At 34.2% G+C, this 21,930-nt stretch overlaps 1 long non-coding RNA gene across 1 annotated transcript; it reads left to right on the top strand.

Annotated features, from left to right (window-relative positions):
- Nucleotides 1-1,441: 1,441 nt before the first annotated feature.
- LOC147383461 (uncharacterized) lies at nt 1,442-7,334 on the top strand. The gene is made up of 3 exons (XR_015173633.1): nt 1,442-2,077; nt 2,180-2,476; nt 6,651-7,334. It is a non-coding gene; the product is annotated as an uncharacterized LOC147383461 (long non-coding RNA).
- Nucleotides 7,335-21,930: the final 14,596 nt, after the last annotated feature.

The following is a 21,930-nucleotide window of genomic DNA, read 5'->3' as shown; positions in this document are numbered from 1 at the left end:
GATCTTATTTTACGAAATATATATGTATTAGAATTTTTTTTTTTTTTTTTTTTTGAAAATTCCTGTGTTTCTTTTTCTACCATATGTTCCGACTATTGACAAAATAAATTAATAAAAAATAATTAATAACAAACTTGGTATGTTGAAAAACAATCAAGGGCACAACCATAGAATCAATAGAAGTACGTTTATTGGGCGGTCAGGATCATTAGAACCATCAGAGCCATGCATGTAAACGATTATTCAGATGATGTTAAATCATATTATGCTTCTTTCAATAGTAAATGAACACTCAAAATACATCTGTCATAATTCAAAGTTTGATAAAAAGAAAGTGTCATTCCGTGAAACTTATTTCTTTACTGTTCAATAAACTCTACGACCTTTTTATGCTCTTCTTTGGTATTTATATTTTCAAAATTAGTACAAATATCAATCTATTAACACAACGGTCGATCCCAATCTAGTTATAGTTTTAAGTTATATACAAATGAAATACATATTATCATATTCATTGTAACAACCTTCACCCCAAGATTTTGGGTTGCCTTAATGAATCTTGTTCTTCCTTATTTCTACTTTTTCTACTGTCATGTCATATTTTCTTGAAAGTGTTTTCGTATCTAATTTGATTATGTTCATTCTTATTCCATGTTTTGAACAATATTAGAAATATGCTTGTGTTTGTTGCCTCCTCCCCCCCTCAATTTTTTTGGGGATACTATTCCACGTTTTGATCAAATTATAAGATATAACCCATGTGTTTTCAAACTGATGATATGCCTCTCCTTCACCTAGGTTTTGTCTAAGATACAAAAGTAAAATAACATAATTAAACCTTTAGAAATTCGACCTTTCGTCAAAATCCCATAATTTTTCTCCCAAAAAGATGTTATCGTCTAATTATTAATTTCTATGGTAAACTATATTTAAGTGATTCAATTTTGTCCACAATCCATTGTTAATGTCTTGTAGAGAATTTTTAATTTTTCTATTCAAAACTCCATCGTTCTACCTCTTATATTGATTTTGAGATTTGGAGGTTGAAGGAGATAGAATCTTAAGATTTAAACATGGGTTTACTTGAGAAATCCGTCATCTTTAAGCTATAAGTTACAAAGGTAAGTAAAATACTTTTAAACTAGTCAACTTTGTCTTCGATCCATCTTCAATGTCTAGTATAAACCTTAGATTTTTTTGTACCCAAAATCCCATTTTTCTATTTCTCCAAAAATTATGTCTAGTTTGTAGGTTGAAGAAAATAGAATTTTAAAGTTGAAAATAAATGTTAGGAAGAAATTACTATGACAGATTTTGGGGAAGAAAAAAAAATAATTTTTTTTTTTAATTTTTAAAATATTAAAGCATGTGAGGAGATGAAGCAGGGGAGGAATGGGCAGGTAGACATTAAAAAATAAAAATAAAATAAAATAAAATCTTAGAATACCTCAACGTGCCACCATCACAGATGTCTTAACATGGATATTTCTTACTTAGATGTATTTGAAACATCTAGAAGATGTGATGATAGCAAGTCGTTGGACGTAAAAGGGTCCAAAACCAAAGACGTCTCAACAAATGAATGACACCAATAAGTCCTGGCTAATTAAGTACACATACACCACAAGTCCTCTCAAATCTCTGTCAAATTTAATTTTTAGAATTCGGAGAGGGACCCACAGCTTAAGAAAATAGGAAGCCTCCCAAGGGGTTCACATTTTTATTAATATCGTAGTAGCCTGGAATTGAACATTGACTATGACCATTTCACACCCAAGACATCTTGATGATATAATTACACAAATGCCCTTTACCAATCTTCCCAACTCGAAAATAGTTTCATCCCTATGCCAATTCAATCTCCTTCTATCATCTTATATTTCCCTAAAAGAGAAAATGGGTGTCACCACTTATACAAACGAGTTGGACTGCTCCATCTCGGCATCTAGGTTGTTCAAGGCATTGTTCCTTGATCAGGACCTCATTCCCAAGCTCATGCCCCACGCGATTAAGAATGTTGAGGTACTCCACGGAGATTGACGGGTTGGAACCATCAAGCAACTCAACTTCAGTGAAAGTAAGTTATCAAACATGAATGGTCTTATAAAGTCACATAATAATATATTTGTCGACAAATACTAACATAAGCATGTATTTTTATGGTTGAACATTTATACAGAAAGTCACTTGAAATATGTGAAGCACAAGATCGATGTACTTGACAAAGACAGCTTCTATTGCAAGTACACTTTGTTTGAAGGTGATGCATTGAGAGGAGGCCTAGAATCGATCGTTTATGAGATTAAGTTTGAGGCATCTGGCCATGGAGGATGCAAATGTAAGATGATGAGCCATTACCATGCCAAGGAAAGTGTTGAGATCAAAGAAGACAAATCAAGGCGGGCAAGGACAAGGCCCTGGACATGTACATGATTGTTGAAACCTTCCTCACTGAAAACCCCAATGCCTATGCTTAGTGAGTCTTTTTACTTTTTTCCCAATAAATTATTCAAATTCTATCTTTGTTGAGTAAATGCTGTATGCCATTTTCTATTTTAGGTAAGGAAAATAGAAACCCCTTATTATGATATTGCTTTCAAAGGTGATGGCTTTGTTGTAATGTTTTTCATTTAAAAGAAGAGTGATAAGTTTGTTTAAAACTTGTTTGGATTCATTTTAGAAATTACTTATAAAAAGTAAAAAGCTTTTAATTTTTGTTAAATGTAAAAGGAAATTACTTTCTAATTTTTAGAAGTTATTTTCTCCCAAAGATACTTTTTTGTTAGTTACTTTCTATTCAAACAGGTTCTTAATTGATAATTTAAAATTTTATTCAAATCTCTCATAAACTTCTCTAAGCCTTCATATTCTCTCAATACTTTTCTAAATATTCATAGAAGCTCAACCCAAGAACAAGAAGAAAAATAAGGAAGAGAAGAAAAAGACTAAGGTGGGATTAAACCCTTCATTATCTCCTCTAATATTTATTTTCTTATTATACCCCTTTTTATTTTAAGCATTTTTCCAATTGGCAAATTTAATTTCATGATTTTTTATGTAGTATCCTACATCTTTAGTTTAGAGGCTTGGGTAGAGGGAGTAATCTCTCTTTAAGGCAATTTTTCCAATAAGTTCTCAATGAGTTCTTTGAGAGCATTAGATTAGGTTACTTTACTTTTATTCAATTTAATTTTTATAGCATAAATACTTTCAATTCCTTGCAATTTCAATTATAGAATAATTATCTTTATTCTGCTTACTTTGATAGTAATAAAGTTAAAAAGTAAATCCTCTTTGGAGGTAATCTTTTTTTGATAAATTCAATTATGCATACATTTTGCACATACTTACTTTTAAAATAGGTACAAGCAAGAGTGTAAGTCCTTATGAACCTATATTAAACCTTTAAAACCAACAAAACAGTTAAAAAATGGATAAAATCTTATATAGTATTGATTTCTACATGGTGTGATTCAAATCATGAACCTCACCAAATGATTAAACCAATAAATAAAGTATTCCTAAAGAGCACATAAACTTATTTTGAAACTTTAGGACTCCAGATGATGAGATCAAGTAAGTTTCCATTAAAGTCTCAAGCTTATAAAAAAATTCAGTAAACACCTACTTCTATTAAGGGTTTGCTCATCATATTGATTTATTCATTCTTCAAAACAAAATTATAGTTAATTTTCCTTAGTATACTATAGCTTTTTTTGCCTTAAAAAAATAAAAATAAAAAGAGTTTTCTAATCTTAACCTATAATCGTCTATTGGTAACCATCTTAGGATAGGAGGGATAAGGTGTTTAATACATTCCTTATCCCTCAATCAAACTTTTTTACCTTAGATTTTTAAGTAGACCATTTCCTCCTTTATTTTTTAGATATGTGAGTTACTACAAGTTAAAAAACAAAATTTAATAAAACCTTTTTATGGTGTCCATTCAAACCATTAAATGGTGACGACTCATAAACCCGTGTAGATGAGTTCAAAATCTTTTCAAAGATTTTGAAGTCCACATATCTACCCCATATCTCATTAATACTTCTCTGACTTTATTATCTTTCCTCTTTTAACATTCTTTAACTTTATTATCTTTCCTCACTTAACCCTTTAACCCCTAAGAAAATGTTCGTGGCAAAGGTGGGCCTTAGTTTGATTTGCTTTTGTTTGCTAGTTTTATCCATTTTCATTTGTAATTATTGTACGTAAGTAACAAGTATAATCATAGTGTAAAAAAGTTCTAAGTTATATACAAATGAAATACATATTCATAATAAGAAAAAAGCCTACATTTGACAACCCAAGACCGTTAAATTTTTCATTGTTAATTTTTTTTCTTCTACGGACCGCAATCATTAAATTAATGGAGGATGGGAGACATTTGATGGCTCTAAGATATCAAATTGGGGATCATAAGAAATTTCAATGCCTATAAGTCGTTAAAATTCACTTTCTAAAATTTATGGGATTTGGCCTACCGAATTTTCTTGTCAAATTCTTCAATTTTCACATAGTGATTATCATATTCATTGTAAAAGCCTTCTCCCAAAGATTTTGGGTTGGCTTATTAATGAATCTTGCTTCCTTATTTCTACTTTTTCTAGTGTCATCTCATATTTTCTTAAAAGTGTTTTCGTATCTATTTTGATTATCTCCATTCTTATTCTTTTGCTTCTTTCTCTTACTTTTTTCAGAACACTCAACTTGAGCATTTATTATAATTATAATTTTAACTCAATTTTTTTTAGTATCCCTCCATGGTTAATCAATAATAAAGATACCCCATGTGTTTTCTGCCCCCCTCAATTTTTCTCATTTTTTTAGTGATACACTGTCCCATGTTTTGATCTAAATATTAGATATAACCCATGCGTTTTCAAATTGATGATACGCCTCCCCTTCACCAAGGTTTTGTTTGATATACAAAAGTAAAATGACCTAATTAAGGTCCTATAAATTCGATCTTTTGCCGAAATCCTATGAATTTTCTCCCAGAAGATATTTCATCTTCGAACGATTAAGTTATATGGAAAACCATATTTAACTAATTAAATTTTGTCCTCAATCCATTGCAATCAATGTCCTGTAGAAAATCTTTGATATTAATATCCAAAACTTCATTGTTCTACTTTCGATATTGCTTTTTAGATTTGAAAGTTGTAGGAGATATAATCTTAAGATTGAAAGAAATTTACTTGAGAAATCCATCATCTTTAAGCTTTTAACCTAAAAGGTACGTAAATTATTTTTAAACTTATAACCTTTGCGTTCGATCCATCATCTTCAATGTCTAGTATAAACCTTTGATTTAAAATCCCATCTTTTTACTTCTCCAAAAATTTTATCTTGTTTGTAGGTTGAAGAAAGTAAAATCTTAAAGTTGAAAACAAATGTTAATTAAGAAGAAATTACTATGACTGACTTTGGGAGAAAATATTTATTTTTATTTTTATTTTTAAAATATTAAACTATATGAGGAGATGGAACCAGGGCGGAATGGACAGGTGGACATTAAAAATAAAAATAAAATGAAATAAATTTGACTCGTGTTGGAGTGATCTCAAACATGGACCTCATATCTCACATCTTGGCGTGGTTCCCATACACTTTCATGTCAGAGAGTGCCATGTGAGGTACAATCTTGAGGTCACTCCAGCATAATTCAATAAAATTTTAGAAAACTTCAACGTATCACCGTCACAATGTCATGAGATGGATATTTCTGACTTTCAAGTATTTGAAAACGACTAGAAGTTGTGCCGGGCTTAAACAATATGGCTTAGTACACATATACCTCAAATCCTCTCAAATCTCTATCAAGTTGAATTTCAAGAATTCAGAGTGGGACACATACCTTAAGAAAATATGAAGCTTCCCTAATTTAGTAGCCTGGAATTGAACATTGACTATAAACAGTTCACATCCGAGGCATGATGATCTAATAAATCTATAATACCACAAATGCCCTTCACCAATCTTCACAACTCGAAAATAGTCTCTCTCCTAAGCCAATTCAATCTCCTTCTATCATCTTATATTTCTCTAAAAGAGAGGATGGGTGTCACCACTTATACACACGAATTGGACTGCTCCATCTCTGCTTCTGGGTACGTTGCTCAAGGCATTGTTCCTTGATCATGACCTCATTCCCAAGCTCATGCCCCCACGCGATTAAGAATGTTGACGTACTCCACGAAGGAGGGGCTGGAACCATCAAACAACTCAATTTCAGTGAAAGTAAGTTATCAAACATGAATGGTCTTATAGAGTCGCATAATAATACATTTTTTGACAAATACTAACATAAGTGTGGATGCAAAAACTTGCTTCACCTCGAGATCCTTCCTGATATAAGTCCTCTCCTATTTCTATGTTCGTGGGAGGGCTTGCAACAAAACCATTCAAACGCCCAAATTAGAATTTCTATTACAAAACCAATAGAGTATTCTCAAAGAGGATTTTTCATACACTTTCGGCTTGTTGCCTCCTTGTTCTTATAGGGGTTTCTGTCCTTAGATCTTCCTGAACTTTATCCATGATTCTGGCCGGAGTGGTTGCACCTACTTAGGGATTTGCCTTGATTTCCGCAAGAGCAGTTACACCTAACATCCCAATCGTGACATTAGTTACACCTAGCATCCCAGATTTTATGAGATTTGCTCTGACCTTCATATTAATGTAGCATGGGAGATCGATTTTAATGATGGTTGGGTGATCGGTTGCTTATCACATAACTTGGTTCTTCGACTGCACTTCCTCGAGATTGCCACGTGTCACTTGTTCGAGAAATATCCTCCACAATAATCATGTATTTTTATGATTTGCATGCTATGCAGAAAGTTACTTGAAATATGTGAAGCACAAGATCGATGTACTTGATAAAGAGAGCTTCTATTGCAAGTACACTTTGTTTGAAGGTGATGGATTGAGAGGCGGCCTAGAATCAGTTGTTCGTGAGATTAAGTTCAAGGCAACTGGCCATGGAAGATGCAAATGTAAGATGACGAGCCATTACTATGCCAAGGAAGGTGTTGAGATCAAAGAAGAGGAAATCAAGGCTGGAAAGGACTAGGCCATGGACACGTACAAGGTTGTTGAAACCTACCTCACCGAAAACCCCAATGCCTATGCTTAGTGTCTTTTTATTTTTTGCCCAATAAATTATTCAAACTCTATCTTTGTATGCCTTCTTCTATCCTAGGTAAGGAAAAAATTTATTCGATGTACCTTTGCCAACACTACTGCAGTTGGTTCAATAATTAATAAGAAACCCCTTATTATGATATTACTTTCAAAAGGGGTTTTACTGTAATGTTTATTATTTAAAAGAAGGGTGATAAATTTGTTTAAAATTTGTTTGGATTCATTTGAGAATTTTAAAATATCAAAAATCTTTAACTCCTCTCTATTTTTTAAAAGTTACTTTCTTCTAAAGATATTTTTATGCTAACTACTTTCTTTTTTTAAACGAGCTCTTAATTATTTAAAGACTACTGATAATCTGAATCCCTTTTTAGTACGCTCCCTGACCAAGTAATTCACAGAAACATATATCTATATATATATATATATATATATATATATGAATCCCTTTTTAGTACGCTCCCTAACCAAGTAATTCACAGAAACATATATATATATATATATATATATATATATATTTACTTCTATATCCAAAACAAAGGATCTATGGCTCTGTTAAGGGAGCGTACAAAAAAAGGAGACAGATTATCACGATTCTTGTTCAAAACTAATCATTGTGGTGTGTATAATTTTAGTAACAAAAATAGAAATTGAGAAGAATTAAGGGCAAAGCCACATAGAATTAGGGGGATTAAGTATACTAATTATGCAGTAAGGATCATTTGATTTGATCATCTATGCCATGATCACGGAAAGAATTGGCCCGTAGATCTCAAATGGTTGATTGATCCGATTTAAATTTCTATTATAAATAATACAAAATTGGGTACTTGATATTCAAAAGACATCTATCTTTGTTGAAGAAGATGGATGATCCTAGAGAATGACATTACAAATCACATATCTCATAGAACAATTCGAAGGGAGGATAAATCTTTTACTAATGAAGTCCTCTTATTTTTAAAGTTTGTCAAAGTAAAATATGAAGGGTCCATGTCAATCAGCCTTCACATTTAACCTAATAAAGGAAATTTTGGCATTAGCTAGGAAAGTCCTTGAGATTGAAAGTATCGACCAAAGAGAGTAATTTCTTGGTTCGCTTCTTAGCGTTGTTGATGGTCTTAGCGTTTATTATATAATATTTCAAATCTTTGAAAGAGATTTTTGATATTCGACTTTTTGGGTTCATTGAATATATAATTGAATAGTAGCCAAGAATTGAACTTGGACTAGAGATCGACTTTTCCTACCCTAATCTAAGTCTATAAATGCCACCAATGCTCCTCACCATCTTCGTCCCTATTATTCTCTTTCTTCTTCTTTTTCTTCTTCATCTTCCTTTGATCCTGATATTATTTCACTAAAACCAGAGGCCGAGATGGGTATCACCAGTTATAGCCATGAGTCGAACTGCTTCATCTCTCCAGTTAAGTTGTTCGATGCCTTGTTCGTTGATCATGACCTTTTTCCCAAGCTCGTGCCTGTGTTTAGGAGCATCGATATAATCAAAGGTGATGGAGGGGCTGGAACCATCAAACTAATCAGCTTCAGTGAAAGTAAGTTGCAAAACATGAATTACCTAGTAAGGTTACACACACTCACACACACACATATTTTTGGGAAGTTTTGCAAAATTGCGTCTACTTTTGATTGAAGCTCTTTTGTTCAATTGATAATTGATACCAATTTTCAAGAGGTGTTTATTTGGAGAACTGTTCGTTGGACATTATTTTGGTGATTACGTTAAGAGTTGTGTCATGGTTTCAAAACTCGTTTTGACATCTCGTCTCAATCATGGACGAGACTGAATTGTCTGGACGATTCAACTCATCTTTGATGAGATAAACCCGTTTACTCATTTTATAATTATTTATTCATATATATATATATAGGGGGCGGATTAAGGGACATATGTAAAAAAAATAATTGTTCAAAATATGGGTTAGACATTTTGGATTGAGCTGATTTTTTGTGAGGATGTTCTCTATGATGAGAAGATCATTCTCACAAACAATCAGCTCAATCTGAAACTTGTAAGTCCATCAAAAGTGATTTACAAATTATTGGTAAAAAATCGACGGTTCACATTCTAAATCACTTTTGATGGGGTTAGAAGTTTCATATTGGACTAATTTTTTTTATTTTTAGGATGATCTTCTCATCATAGAGATCATCTTCACAAAAAATCAGATCAATCCAAAACTTCTAACCCATATTTTGAATTTTTTTTATTATTACATTGTTTTTACATATGTCCCATGATTTGTCCATATATATATTATGAGGATGATCTCCTCACCGTAGAGATCATCCTCACCAAAAATCAGCCCATTCTAAAACCTCTAACTCATGTTTTGAAAAATGTTTGTTGCTGAACGGGACCCATATATATATATATATATATATATATATGGGTCCCGTTCAGCAACAAACATTTTTCAAAACATGAGTTAGAGTTTTTAGAATGGGCTGATTTTTGGTGAGGATGATCTCTACGGTGAGGAGATCATCCTCATAAAAAATCAGCCCATTCCAAAACTTCTAACCCCATCAAAAATGGTTTACAAAAAATGGACGGTTTAGGATTTTTCAACTTGTAAACTGGGGCTAGAAGTTTTGAAATGGGCTGATTTTTGGTGATGATGATCTCCTCACCATAGAGATCATCTTCATCAAAAATCAGCCCATTCCAAAACCTCTAACCCATGTTTTGAAAAATGTTTTGCCAAAATGTTTGTTGCTGAACGGGACCCTATATATATATATATATAGGGAAATGTTCAGCACCCTAAGTTTTACCACACACTTTAACAAACAATTTTTGTCCTACATGGGTTAGAAGTTTTGGAATGGACTGATTTTTGGTGAGGATGATCTCTATGATTAGAAGATCATCCTCCCCAAAAATCAGCCCATTCCGAAATGTTTAGCCCCATGTTTATACGTTGAAAAATTGTGAACCGTCCATTTTTTGTAAACCATTTTTGATGGGGTTAGAAGTTTTAGAATGAGCTGATTTTTGGTGAGGATGATCTCCTCACCATAGAGATCATCCTCACCAAAAATCAGCCCATTCCAAAACTTCTAGCCCATGTAAGACAAAACACGTTTGTTAAAGTGTGTGGTAAAACTTAGGGTGCTGAACGGGACCCTATATATATATATATATATATATTATATATATATATATATAATATATATATATATATATGAATCCCTTTTTAGTACGCTCCCTAACCAAGTAATTCACAGAAACATATATATATATATATATATATAATATATATATATATACTTCTATATCCAAAACAAAGGATCTATGGCTCTGTTAAGGGAGCGTACAAAAAAAGGAGACAGATTATCACGATTCTTGTTCAAAACTAATCATTGTGGTGTGTATAATTTTAGTAACAAAAATAGAAATTGAGAAGAATTAAGGGCAAAGCCACATAGAATTAGGGGGATTAAGTATACTAATTATGCAGTAAGGATCATTTGATTTGATCATCTATGCCATGATCACGGAAAGAATTGGCCCGTAGATCTCAAATGGTTGATTGATCCGATTTAAATTTCTATTATAAATAATACAAAATTGGGTACTTGATATTCAAAAGACATCTATCTTTGTTGAAGAAGATGGATGATCCTAGAGAATGACATTACAAATCACATATCTCATAGAACAATTCGAAGGGAGGATAAATCTTTTACTAATGAAGTCCTCTTATTTTTAAAGTTTGTCAAAGTAAAATATGAAGGGTCCATGTCAATCAGCCTTCACATTTAACCTAATAAAGGAAATTTTGGCATTAGCTAGGAAAGTCCTTGAGATTGAAAGTATCGACCAAAGAGAGTAATTTCTTGGTTCGCTTCTTAGCGTTGTTGATGGTCTTAGCGTTTATTATATAATATTTCAAATCTTTGAAAGAGATTTTTGATATTCGACTTTTTGGGTTCATTGAATATATAATTGAATAGTAGCCAAGAATTGAACTTGGACTAGAGATCGACTTTTCCTACCCTAATCTAAGTCTATAAATGCCACCAATGCTCCTCACCATCTTCGTCCCTATTATTCTCTTTCTTCTTCTTTTTCTTCTTCATCTTCCTTTGATCCTGATATTATTTCACTAAAACCAGAGGCCGAGATGGGTATCACCAGTTATAGCCATGAGTCGAACTGCTTCATCTCTCCAGTTAAGTTGTTCGATGCCTTGTTCGTTGATCATGACCTTTTTCCCAAGCTCGTGCCTGTGTTTAGGAGCATCGATATAATCAAAGGTGATGGAGGGGCTGGAACCATCAAACTAATCAGCTTCAGTGAAAGTAAGTTGCAAAACATGAATTACCTAGTAAGGTTACACACACTCACACACACACATATTTTTGGGAAGTTTTGCAAAATTGCGTCTACTTTTGATTGAAGCTCTTTTGTTCAATTGATAATTGATACCAATTTTCAAGAGGTGTTTATTTGGAGAACTGTTCGTTGGACATTATTTTGGTGATTACGTTAAGAGTTGTGTCATGGTTTCAAAACTCGTTTTGACATCTCGTCTCAATCATGGACGAGACTGAATTGTCTGGACGATTCAACTCATCTTTGATGAGATAAACCCGTTTACTCATTTTATAATTATTTATTCATATATATATATATAGGGGGCGGATTAAGGGACATATGTAAAAAAAATGGTTGTTCAAAATATGGGTTAGACATTTTGGATTGAGCTGATTTTTTGTGAGGATGTTCTCTATGATGAGAAGATCATTCTCACAAACAATCAGCTCAATCTGAAACTTGTAAGTCCATCAAAAGTGATTTACAAATTATTGGTAAAAAATCGACGGTTCACATTCTAAATCACTTTTGATGGGGTTAGAAGTTTCATATTGGACTATTTTTTTTATTTTTAGGATGATCTTCTCATCATAGAGATCATCTTCACAAAAAATCAGATCAATCCAAAACTTCTAACCCATATTTTGAATTTTTTTTATTATTACATTGTTTTTACATATGTCCCATGATTTGTCCATATATAATATATATATATATATATAATATATATATATATATATAGATATATATATATATGGGTCCCGTTCAGCAACAAACATTTTTCAAAACATGAGTTAGAGGTTTTAGAATGGGCTGATTTTTGGTGAGGATGATCTCTACGGTGAGGAGATCATCCTCATAAAAAATCAGCCCATTCCAAAACTTCTAACCCCATCAAAAATGGTTTACAAAAAATGGACGGTTTAGGATTTTTCAACTTGTAAACTGGGGCTAGAAGTTTTGAAATGGGTTGATTTTTGGTGATGATGATCTCCTCACCATAGAGATCATCTTCATCAAAAATCAGCCCATTCCAAAACCTCTAACCCATGTTTTGAAAAATGTTTGTTGCTGAACGGGACCCTATATATATATATATATATATATAATATATATATATATAGGGAAATGTTCAGCACCCTAAGTTTTACCACACACTTTAACAAACGTTTTTGTCCTACATGGGTTAGAAGTTTTGGAATGGACTGATTTTTGGTGAGGATGATCTCTATGATTAGAAGATCATCCTCCCCAAAAATCAGCCCTTCCGAAATGTTTAGCCCCATGTTTATACGTTGAAAAATTGTGAACCGTCCATTTTTTGTAAACCATTTTTGATGGGGTTAGAAGTTTTAGAATGAGCTGATTTTTGGTGAGGATGATCTCCTCACCATAGAGATCATCCTCACCAAAAATCAGCCCATTCCAAAACTTCTAGCCCATGTAAGACAAAACATGTTTGTTAAAGTGTGTGGTAAAACTTAGGGTGCTGAACGGGACCCATATATATATATATATATAGGGAAATGTTCAGCACCCTAAGTTTTACCACACACTTTAACAAACGTTTTTTGTCCTACATGGGTTAGAAGTTTTGGAATGAGCTGATTTTTGGTGAGGATGATCTCTATGATTAGAAGATCATCCTCCCCAAAAATCAGCTCATTCCGAAATGTTTAGCCCCATGTTTATACGTTGAAAAATTGTGAACCGTCCATTTTTTGTAAACCATTTTTGATGGGGTTAGAAGTTTTGGAATGAGCTGATTTTTGGTGAGGATGATCTCCTCACCATAGAGATCATCCTCACCAAAAATCAGCTCATTCCGAAACTTCTAACCCATGTAAGACAAAACGCGTTTGTTAAAGTGTGTGGTAAAACTTAGGGTGGCGAACGGGACCCATATATATATATATATATATATATGGGTCAGGTTCTTACGACCCCTATTACGACTCATATTGCGACACACCATTTTGTCTTATATGGGCAAAAATGTTTGGAATAGGCTGATTTTTTGTGAAGATGATCTCTATGATGTGGAGATCATCCTTGCCAAAAATCAGCTCATTATGAAACTTCTAGACCGTCCAATTTTTGTTGAAAAATTATAGACCGTCCAATTTTTGTAAATCAATTTTCCTTTTCTCCCCTAAATAAAACATTAGGAAAATCTGAAAATCTAAATCAATGGAAAGGAGGAAGACATTTAATCTAAATCTCCTTTTGTTCCAGTCTCACCATCAATGATTAAGAAACACTAGTTAACTGTTTTTTACCTTTTTACACACCCATGGAAAAACTCAACATAAGAGGGGGCGAGCCAATTGAAGTCAACTTTTCATTCTCCTTAAATTTGTTGTATCTAATAGTGTTATGTATTTTCATTTTTCCCATTTTTATGACCAAGTGATTAGTCATGGTTCAAAGTAAAGTTTATTCTATGAATTTATCGTCCAAAGATGTCTTGTTCTCAAGCTGATTGATTTGGATGAGTTTTAGTGACTCGGCCGAGATTTTCAAAATATCGTTTGAGTCATCCCATTTGTCTCGTATGTGAGATGATTTGTCTACCGTCTCATTCATGGACGTTATTGAGACGTTCTCGGACAAGATTTAAAATCATGAGTTATGGTCCTTTTGTCCTTAATTAATATCTTAAAGTTATGATGAAGGGTATTTTAGTAATTAGTCAATTTTTGAAACAAGATGACAAGTATTTTAGTTATTAGTTAAAATAAATGTACATTATAAACCAAAATGTATCCATAACTTTAAGGGTATGTTTGATTGCATGGAAAGTGACTTTCTATGAAATTTTAAATTTATTAAAAAATAGTGGTGCAAAATGGGTGGGGTTGGAATACCAAATTCCATTGTATGATTTCATTTAGAAAAAATCGTGAAAAAAAATATGAGAAGTAAAAGAGGAGGAGGAGGTGGGGGAGAGAGAGAGAGAGGGTTGGGGCGGAGGGAGGAAGAAGAGGAGGAATAATAATAATAATAATAATAATAATAATAATAAGAGAAAGAGAGAGAGAGAGAGAGAGAGAGGGGTGGTAGCCAGCGGCAATGACGATGAAGGGGTGAATGTGATTGTGGCTATAGTAGTGGGAAGAAGAAGAGATTAAATTTGGATTTTGATTTGGGGACGAAAGATAAGGGCGAATTTAATTTTCCTATGGGTATTGGTGGTAAAATGAAATCCAAGTTTTGTAGAACTTTTGGAGGAGCGTGAAAAATCATTTTCCATGAAAAAATGCAAGCAAATATTCGGAAAATGCTATGAGTGGTAAATGATTTTCCACCATATTTTCCATGTGGAATCAAACATATCCTAAGTTATGTTTGGTTGTTACTAACGTTGGACATGGAAAATTAGTCTGAGAAGTAGGAAATGCCTTCTCAAATCTGTACTAAACCTTAATATGAACTTTCAAAGCGATTTTTGACATTCAAAGCACTAGATTCACTCTCCAAACACTTCGATTTTTTTTCTTTTTTTTGTCAACAAATGCTAACTTAAATATGATTCAATGCAGTTAATGGCTTGAAAGGCATGAAACATGTGAAGATTAGGATCGATGTACTTGATAAAGAGAACTTGTATTGCAAATACACTTTATTCGAAGGTGATGAATTTCCAAATGGCCTAGAAAAAATAGTTAACGAGGTTAAGCTTAAGGACTCTAGCAATGGAGGGTGCATTTGTAAGGTAGTCAGCCATTACCATCTCCAGGATGGTGTTGAGATCAATGAAGAGGAAATCAAGGCATGGAAGAGCAAAGGCATTGCCCATTACAAGGTTATCGAGGCTTACCTAACCGAAACCAAAACGCCTAAATTTAGTGTCTCCTTTTTTTTACCCCAATAATTTGTGCCAAGGGTGCATTGTCTATCCTACGTAACGCCATCATTTGTATTATACAATGGCCAAAATAGTGCTTGGCTTAGTAATGATAAAACCCATGTTTTGATATTCCATTCGAAAGGGGTTTTGTTCAAAGGTTCAATTTAAATAAGAGTTGATGTGTAATTTTGTTTAATTGTGCACAACTTTTCTTATAACTTGAAAAGATTCCAAGAAGGAAGAACTTAAAATTAATAATGGATAGCTAATGAAACAATGGAGTTCTTATTTTACGAGATATATATATATGGGAGCAGTTCGGTACCCTTAAAGTTTGCCAAACATGGTGACAAACATTTTTTGTAAATTACTTTTGATGGGGTTAGAAGTTTTGAAAGAGGCTGATTTTTTGTCAGAATGATCTCTTCACCGTAGAGATCATTCTAACAAAAAATCAGCCTCTTTCAAAACTTCTAACCCTAGTTTACAAGTTGAAGAATCGTGGACCGTCCAATTTTTGTAAATCACTTTTGATGGGGTTAGAAGTTTTGGAATAGGCTGATATTTTGTGAGGATGATCTCCTCATCATAGAGATCATCCTCACAAAAAATCAGCTCATTCCAAAACTTCTAACCCATGTTTTGAAAAATGTTTGGCAAACTTTAGGGCTGCTGAACCGTCCCCTATATATATATATATATGGGTCCCGTTCGCCACCCTTAGTTTTACCACACACTTTAACAAACGCGTTTTGTCTTACATGGGTTAAAAGTTTCGGAATGAGCTGATTTTTGGTGAGGATGATCTCTATGGTGAGGAGATCATCCTCACCAAAAATCAGCTCATTTCAAAACTTCTAACCCCATCAAAATTGATTTACAAAAAATGGACGGTCCACGATTTTTCAACGTGTAAACATGGGGCTAAACATTTCGGAATGGGCTGATTTTTGGGGAGGATGATCTTCTAATCATAAAGATCATCCTCACCAAAAATCAGCTCATTCCAAAACTTCTAACCCATGTAGGACAAAAAACGTTTGTTAAAGTGTGTGGTAAAACTTAGGGTGCTGAACATTTCCCTATATATATATATATATATATATAGGGTAGCGTTCAAGGGCAAACATTTTAACAAACTTTTTGGCAAAACATTTTTCAAAACATGGGTTAGAGGTTTTGGAATGGGCTGATTTTTGGTGAGAATGATCTCTACGGTGAGTAGATCATCCTCACCAAAAATCAGCCCATTCTAAAACTTCTAACCCATGTTTACCAGTTGAAAAATCGTGGACCGTCCATTTTTTGTAAACTATTTTTGATGATGTTAGAAGTTTTGGAATGAGCTGATTTTTGGTGAGGATGATCTCCTCACCGTAGAGATCATCCTCACCAAAAATCAGCCCATTCCAAAACCTCTAACTCATGTTTTGAAAAATGTTTTGCCAAAAAGTTTGCTAAAACGTTTACCATTGAACGCCCCCCATATATATATATATAGGGGACGGTTCAGCAACCCTAAAGTTTGCCAAGTTTGGTGCCAAACATTTTTCAAAATATGGGTTAGAAGCTTTGGAATGAGCTGATTTTTTGTGAGGATGATCTCTATGATGAGGAGATCATCCTCTCCAAAAATCAGCCTATTCCAAAACTTCTAACCCCATCAAAAGTGATTTACAAAAACTGGACGGTCCACGATTCTTCAACTTGTAAACTAGGCTTAGAAGTTTCAAAATGAGCTGATTTTTTGTGAGGATGATCTCTTCACCGTAGAGATCATCCTTACAAAAAATCAGCCTATTCCAAAACTTCTAATCTCATCAAAAGTGATTTACAAAATTGTTTGGCACAAAACTTGGCAAACTTTAGGGCTGCCGAACCGCTCCCATATATAATATATATGGGGGGCGTTCAAGGGCCAACTTTTTAGCAAACTTTTTGGCAAACAGTTTTTCAAAACATAGGTTAGAGGTTTTGGAATGGGCTGATTTTTGGTGAGATGATCTCTACGGTGCGGAGATCATCATCACCAAAAATCAGCCCATTTCAAAACTTCTAACCCCATCAAAAACAGTTTATAAAAAATGGACAGTCCACGATTTTTCAAATTGTAAACATGGGTTAGAAATTTTGGAATGAGCTGATTTTTTGTGAGGATGATCTCCTCACCGTAGAGATCATCCTCACCAAAAATCAGCCCATTCCAAAACCTCTAACCTATGTTTTGAAAAATGTTTTGCCAAAAAGTTTGCTAAAAAGTTGGCCCTTGAACGCCACCCGAGATATATATATATATATATATATATATATATATATATATAGATATATATATATATATATATATATAATAATATAATATAATAATAGATATATATAGGGTCCCGTTCGGCACCCTAAGTTTTACCACACACTTTAACAAACGTTTTTTGTCCTACATGGGTTAGAAGTTTCGGAATGAGCTGATTTTTGGTGAAGATGATCTCTATGGTGAGGAGATCATCCTCACCAAAACTCAGCTCATTCCAAAACTTCTAACCCCATCAAAATTGATTTACAAGAAATGGACGGTCCACGATTTTTCAACGTGTAAACATGGGGCTAAACATTTCGAATGGACTGATTTTTGGGGAGAATGATCTTCTAATCATAGAGATCATCCTCACCAAAAATCAGCTCATTCAAAACTTCTAACCCATGTAGGACAAAAAATGTTTGTTAAAGTGTGTGGTAAAACTTAGGGTGCTGAACATTTCCCATATGTTTTGAAAAATGTTTTGCCAAAATGTTTGTTGCTGAACGGGACCCTATATATATATATATATATATATTATATATATATGGGAATGTTCAGCACCCTAAGTTTTACCACACACTTTAACAACGTTTTTTGTCCTACATGGGTTAGAAGTTTTGGAATGAGCTGATTTTTGGTGAGGATGATCTCTATGATTAGAAGATCATCCTCCCCAAAAATCAGTCCATTCCAAAATGTTTAGCCCCATGTTTACACGTTGAAAAATCGTGGACCGTCCATTTCTTGTAAATCAATTTTGATGGGGTTAGAAGTTTTGGAATGAGCTGAGTTTTGGTGAGGAGGATCTCCTCACCATAGAGATCATCTTCACCAAAAATCAGCCCATTCCGAAACTTCTAACCCATGTAAGACAAAACGCGTTTGTTAAAGTGTGTGGTAAAACTTAGGGTGCCGAACGGGACCCTATATAGATATATATATATATATATATATATAATAAAACGCGTTTGTTAAAGTGTGTGGTAAAACTTAGGGTGCCGAACGGGACCCTATATATATATATATGGGAACGGTTCAGCAGCCCTAAAGTTTGCCAAGTTTGGTGCCAAACATTTTTCAAAATATGGGTTAGAAGCTTTGGAATGAGCTGATTTTTTGTGAGGATGATCTCTATGATGAGGAGATCATTCTCACCAAAAATCAGGCTACTCCAAAACTTCTAACCCCATCAAAAGTGATTTACAAAAATTTGACGGTCCACGATTCTTCAACATGTAAACTAGGGTTAGAAGTTCAAATGAGCTGATGTTTTTGTGAGCATGATCTCTTCACCGTAGAGATCATCCTCACAAAAAATCAGCCTATTCCAAAACTTCTAACCCCATCAAAAGTGATTTACAAAAAATGTTTGGCACCAAACTTGGCAAACTTTAGGGCTGCCGAACCGTTCCCTATATATATATATATGGTCCCGTTCGGCACCCTAAGTTTTACCACACACTTTAACAAACGCGTTTTGTCTTACATGGGTTAGAAGTTTCGGAATGGGCTGATTTTTGGTGAGGATGATCTCTATGGTGAGGAGATCATCCTCACCAAAAATCAGCTCATTCCAAAACTTCTAACCCCATCAAAATTGATTTACAAGAAATGGACGGTCCACGATTTTTCAACGTGTAAACTGGGGCAAACATTTCGGAATGGGCTGATTTTTGGGGAGGATGATCTTCTAATCATAGAGATCATCCTCACCAAAAATCAGCCCATTCCAAAACTTCTAACCCATGTAGGACAAAAAACGTTTGTTAAAGTGTGTGGTAAAACTTAGGGTGCTGAACATTTCCCTATAGATATAGATATAGATATAGATATGGGAGTTATTCAGGGGCCCTAAAGTTAAACAAGTTCCATGCTAAGTTTTTTCAACCGTTAGATCTCCACGCATCCAACGGTTCAGCGATAAAAATACGGTTTTAATTTAAAATCAAACTAATTACAAGCTACCCTATATTTAATTTCTAATTCTTTCATAAATCCCTCCTCTTCTTCGACAGAACCCTCTCTCTTCTTGCTTCGGCGAAACCTCTTTTCTTCTTCGGCACTCTCTTTCCCACTATAAGCTGATCTCTCTCTCTCTCCTCTCTCTCTCTCTCTCTCTCTCTCTCTCTCTTTCGGGGTGCAAATATTAGTTCTTGAAATTTTATTGGCTTAGTTGTTCCCATCCAATTTTATGCAGATTGAGAATGAGTATGAACCATCAAGTAAGGTATTTGGGGCTGCTGGCCATGCATACTTGACTTGGGCTGCAAATATGACCGTCGGATTGGGTACTGGTGTCCCATGGGTGATGTGCAAGGAAGACGATGCCCCAGATCCAGTGGTAAGTGACCTTGTCTTGTTTGCCTGCCAGATCTAGCTTAGCTTCAACCATGTGTCTCCAAAATAATAATAATTCGATCATGGGTGATTTCTCGAAGCACTTTTCCCTTGCTTGGTTCTTTAGTTGTTGGGCTCTTGGAGTTTACAGTGTTGCATTGATCTATAAAAGGAAAAAAAAAAATCCGTTTCCAAACATGATAACAATCTTAATTTCAAAGTACTGTGTAAGAGTAGAGGGTTCTGTGTAAGAAGTGGGAAAGAGAGTGCGAAGAAGAAAAGAGGGTTCTGCCGAAGAAGATGAGGATTTAATAAAGAATTAGAAATTAAATAGGGGGCAGCTTGTAATTAGTTTGATTTAAATTAAAACTGTGTTTTTACCGCTGAACCGTCGGATGCGTGGAGATCTAACGGTTGAAAAAACTTGGCATGGAAATTATATATATATAATATATATATATATATATATATATATATATATATATATATATAGGGAGCGGTTCGGTAGCCCTAAAGTTTGCCAAGTTTGGTGCCAAACATTATTTGTAAATCACTTTTGATGGGGTTAGAAGTTTGGAATAGACTGCTTTTTTGTGAAGATGATCTCTACGGTAAAGAGATCATCCTCACAAAAAATCAGCTCATTTTGAAACTTCTAACCCTAGTTTACAAGTTGAAGAATCGTGGACCGTCCAATTTTTGTAAATAACTTTTGATGGGGTTAGAAGTTTGGAATAGGCTGATTTTTTGTGATAATGATCTCCTCATCATAGAGATCATCCTCACAAAAAATCAGCTCATTCCAAAGCTTCTAACCCATATTTTGAAAAAAGTTTGGCACCAAACTTGGCAAACTTTAGGGCTGCTGAACCGTCCCCATATATATATGGGTAGTGTTCAAGGGCAAACTTTTTAGCAAACTTTTTGGCAAAACATTTTTCAAAACATGGGTTAGAGGTTTTGGAATGGGCTGATTTTTGGTGAGGATGATCTCTACGGTGAGTAGATCATCCTCACCAAAACTCAGCCCATTCCAAAACTTCTAACCCATGTTTACCAGTTGAAAAATCGTGGACCGTCCATTTTTTGTAAACTGTTTTTGATGAGGTTGGAAGTTTTGGAATGGGCTGATTTTTGGTGATGATGATATCCTCACCATAGAGATCATCCTCACCAAAAATCAGCCCATTCCAAAACCTCTAACTCATGTTTTGAAAAATGTTTTGCCAAAAAGTTGGCCATTGAACGCCACCCTATATATATATATATATATAGAGAGAGAGAGAGAGAGAGAGAGAGTAGCGTTCAATGGCCAACAGTTTATAGAGTAGCGTTCAATGGCCAACAGTTTGGCAAAACATTTTGGCAAACACATTTTTCAAAACATGGGTTAGAGGTCTTGGAATGGGCTGATTTTTGGTGAGGATGATCTCTATGGTGAGGAGATCATCATCACCAAAAATCAGCCATTCCAAAACTTCTAACCTCATCAAAAATGGTTTACAAAAAATGGACGGTTCACGATTTTTCAACTTGTAAAATGGGGCTAGAAGTTTTGGAATGAACTGATTTTTGGTGAGGATGATCTCCTCACCGTAGAGATCATCCTCATCAAAAATCAGCCCATTCCAAGACCTCTAACCCATGTTTTGAAAAAGTGTTGCCAAAATGTTTTGCCAAACTGTTGGCCACGGATAGGGACCCATATATATATATATATATATATATAGGGTAGCGTTCAAGGGCAAACTTTTTGGCAAAACATTTTTCAAAACATGGGTTAGAGGTTTTGGAATGGGCTGATTTTTTGTGAGGATGATCTCTACGGTGAGGAGATCATCCTCACCAAAAATCAGCCCATTCCAAAACTTCTAACCCATGCTTACAAGCTGAAAAATTGTGAACCGTCCACTTTTTGTAAACTGTTTTTGATGGGGTTAGAAATTTTGGAATGTG

The sequence above is a fragment of the Akebia trifoliata genome, chromosome 16, assembly GCF_017979445.1.
Source record: "Akebia trifoliata isolate Shusen 1 chromosome 16, ASM1797944v1, whole genome shotgun sequence".
In the NCBI taxonomy this organism is placed as follows: Eukaryota; Viridiplantae; Streptophyta; class Magnoliopsida; order Ranunculales; family Lardizabalaceae; genus Akebia; species Akebia trifoliata.
This window is presented reverse-complemented; position numbering and strand designations above follow the sequence as displayed.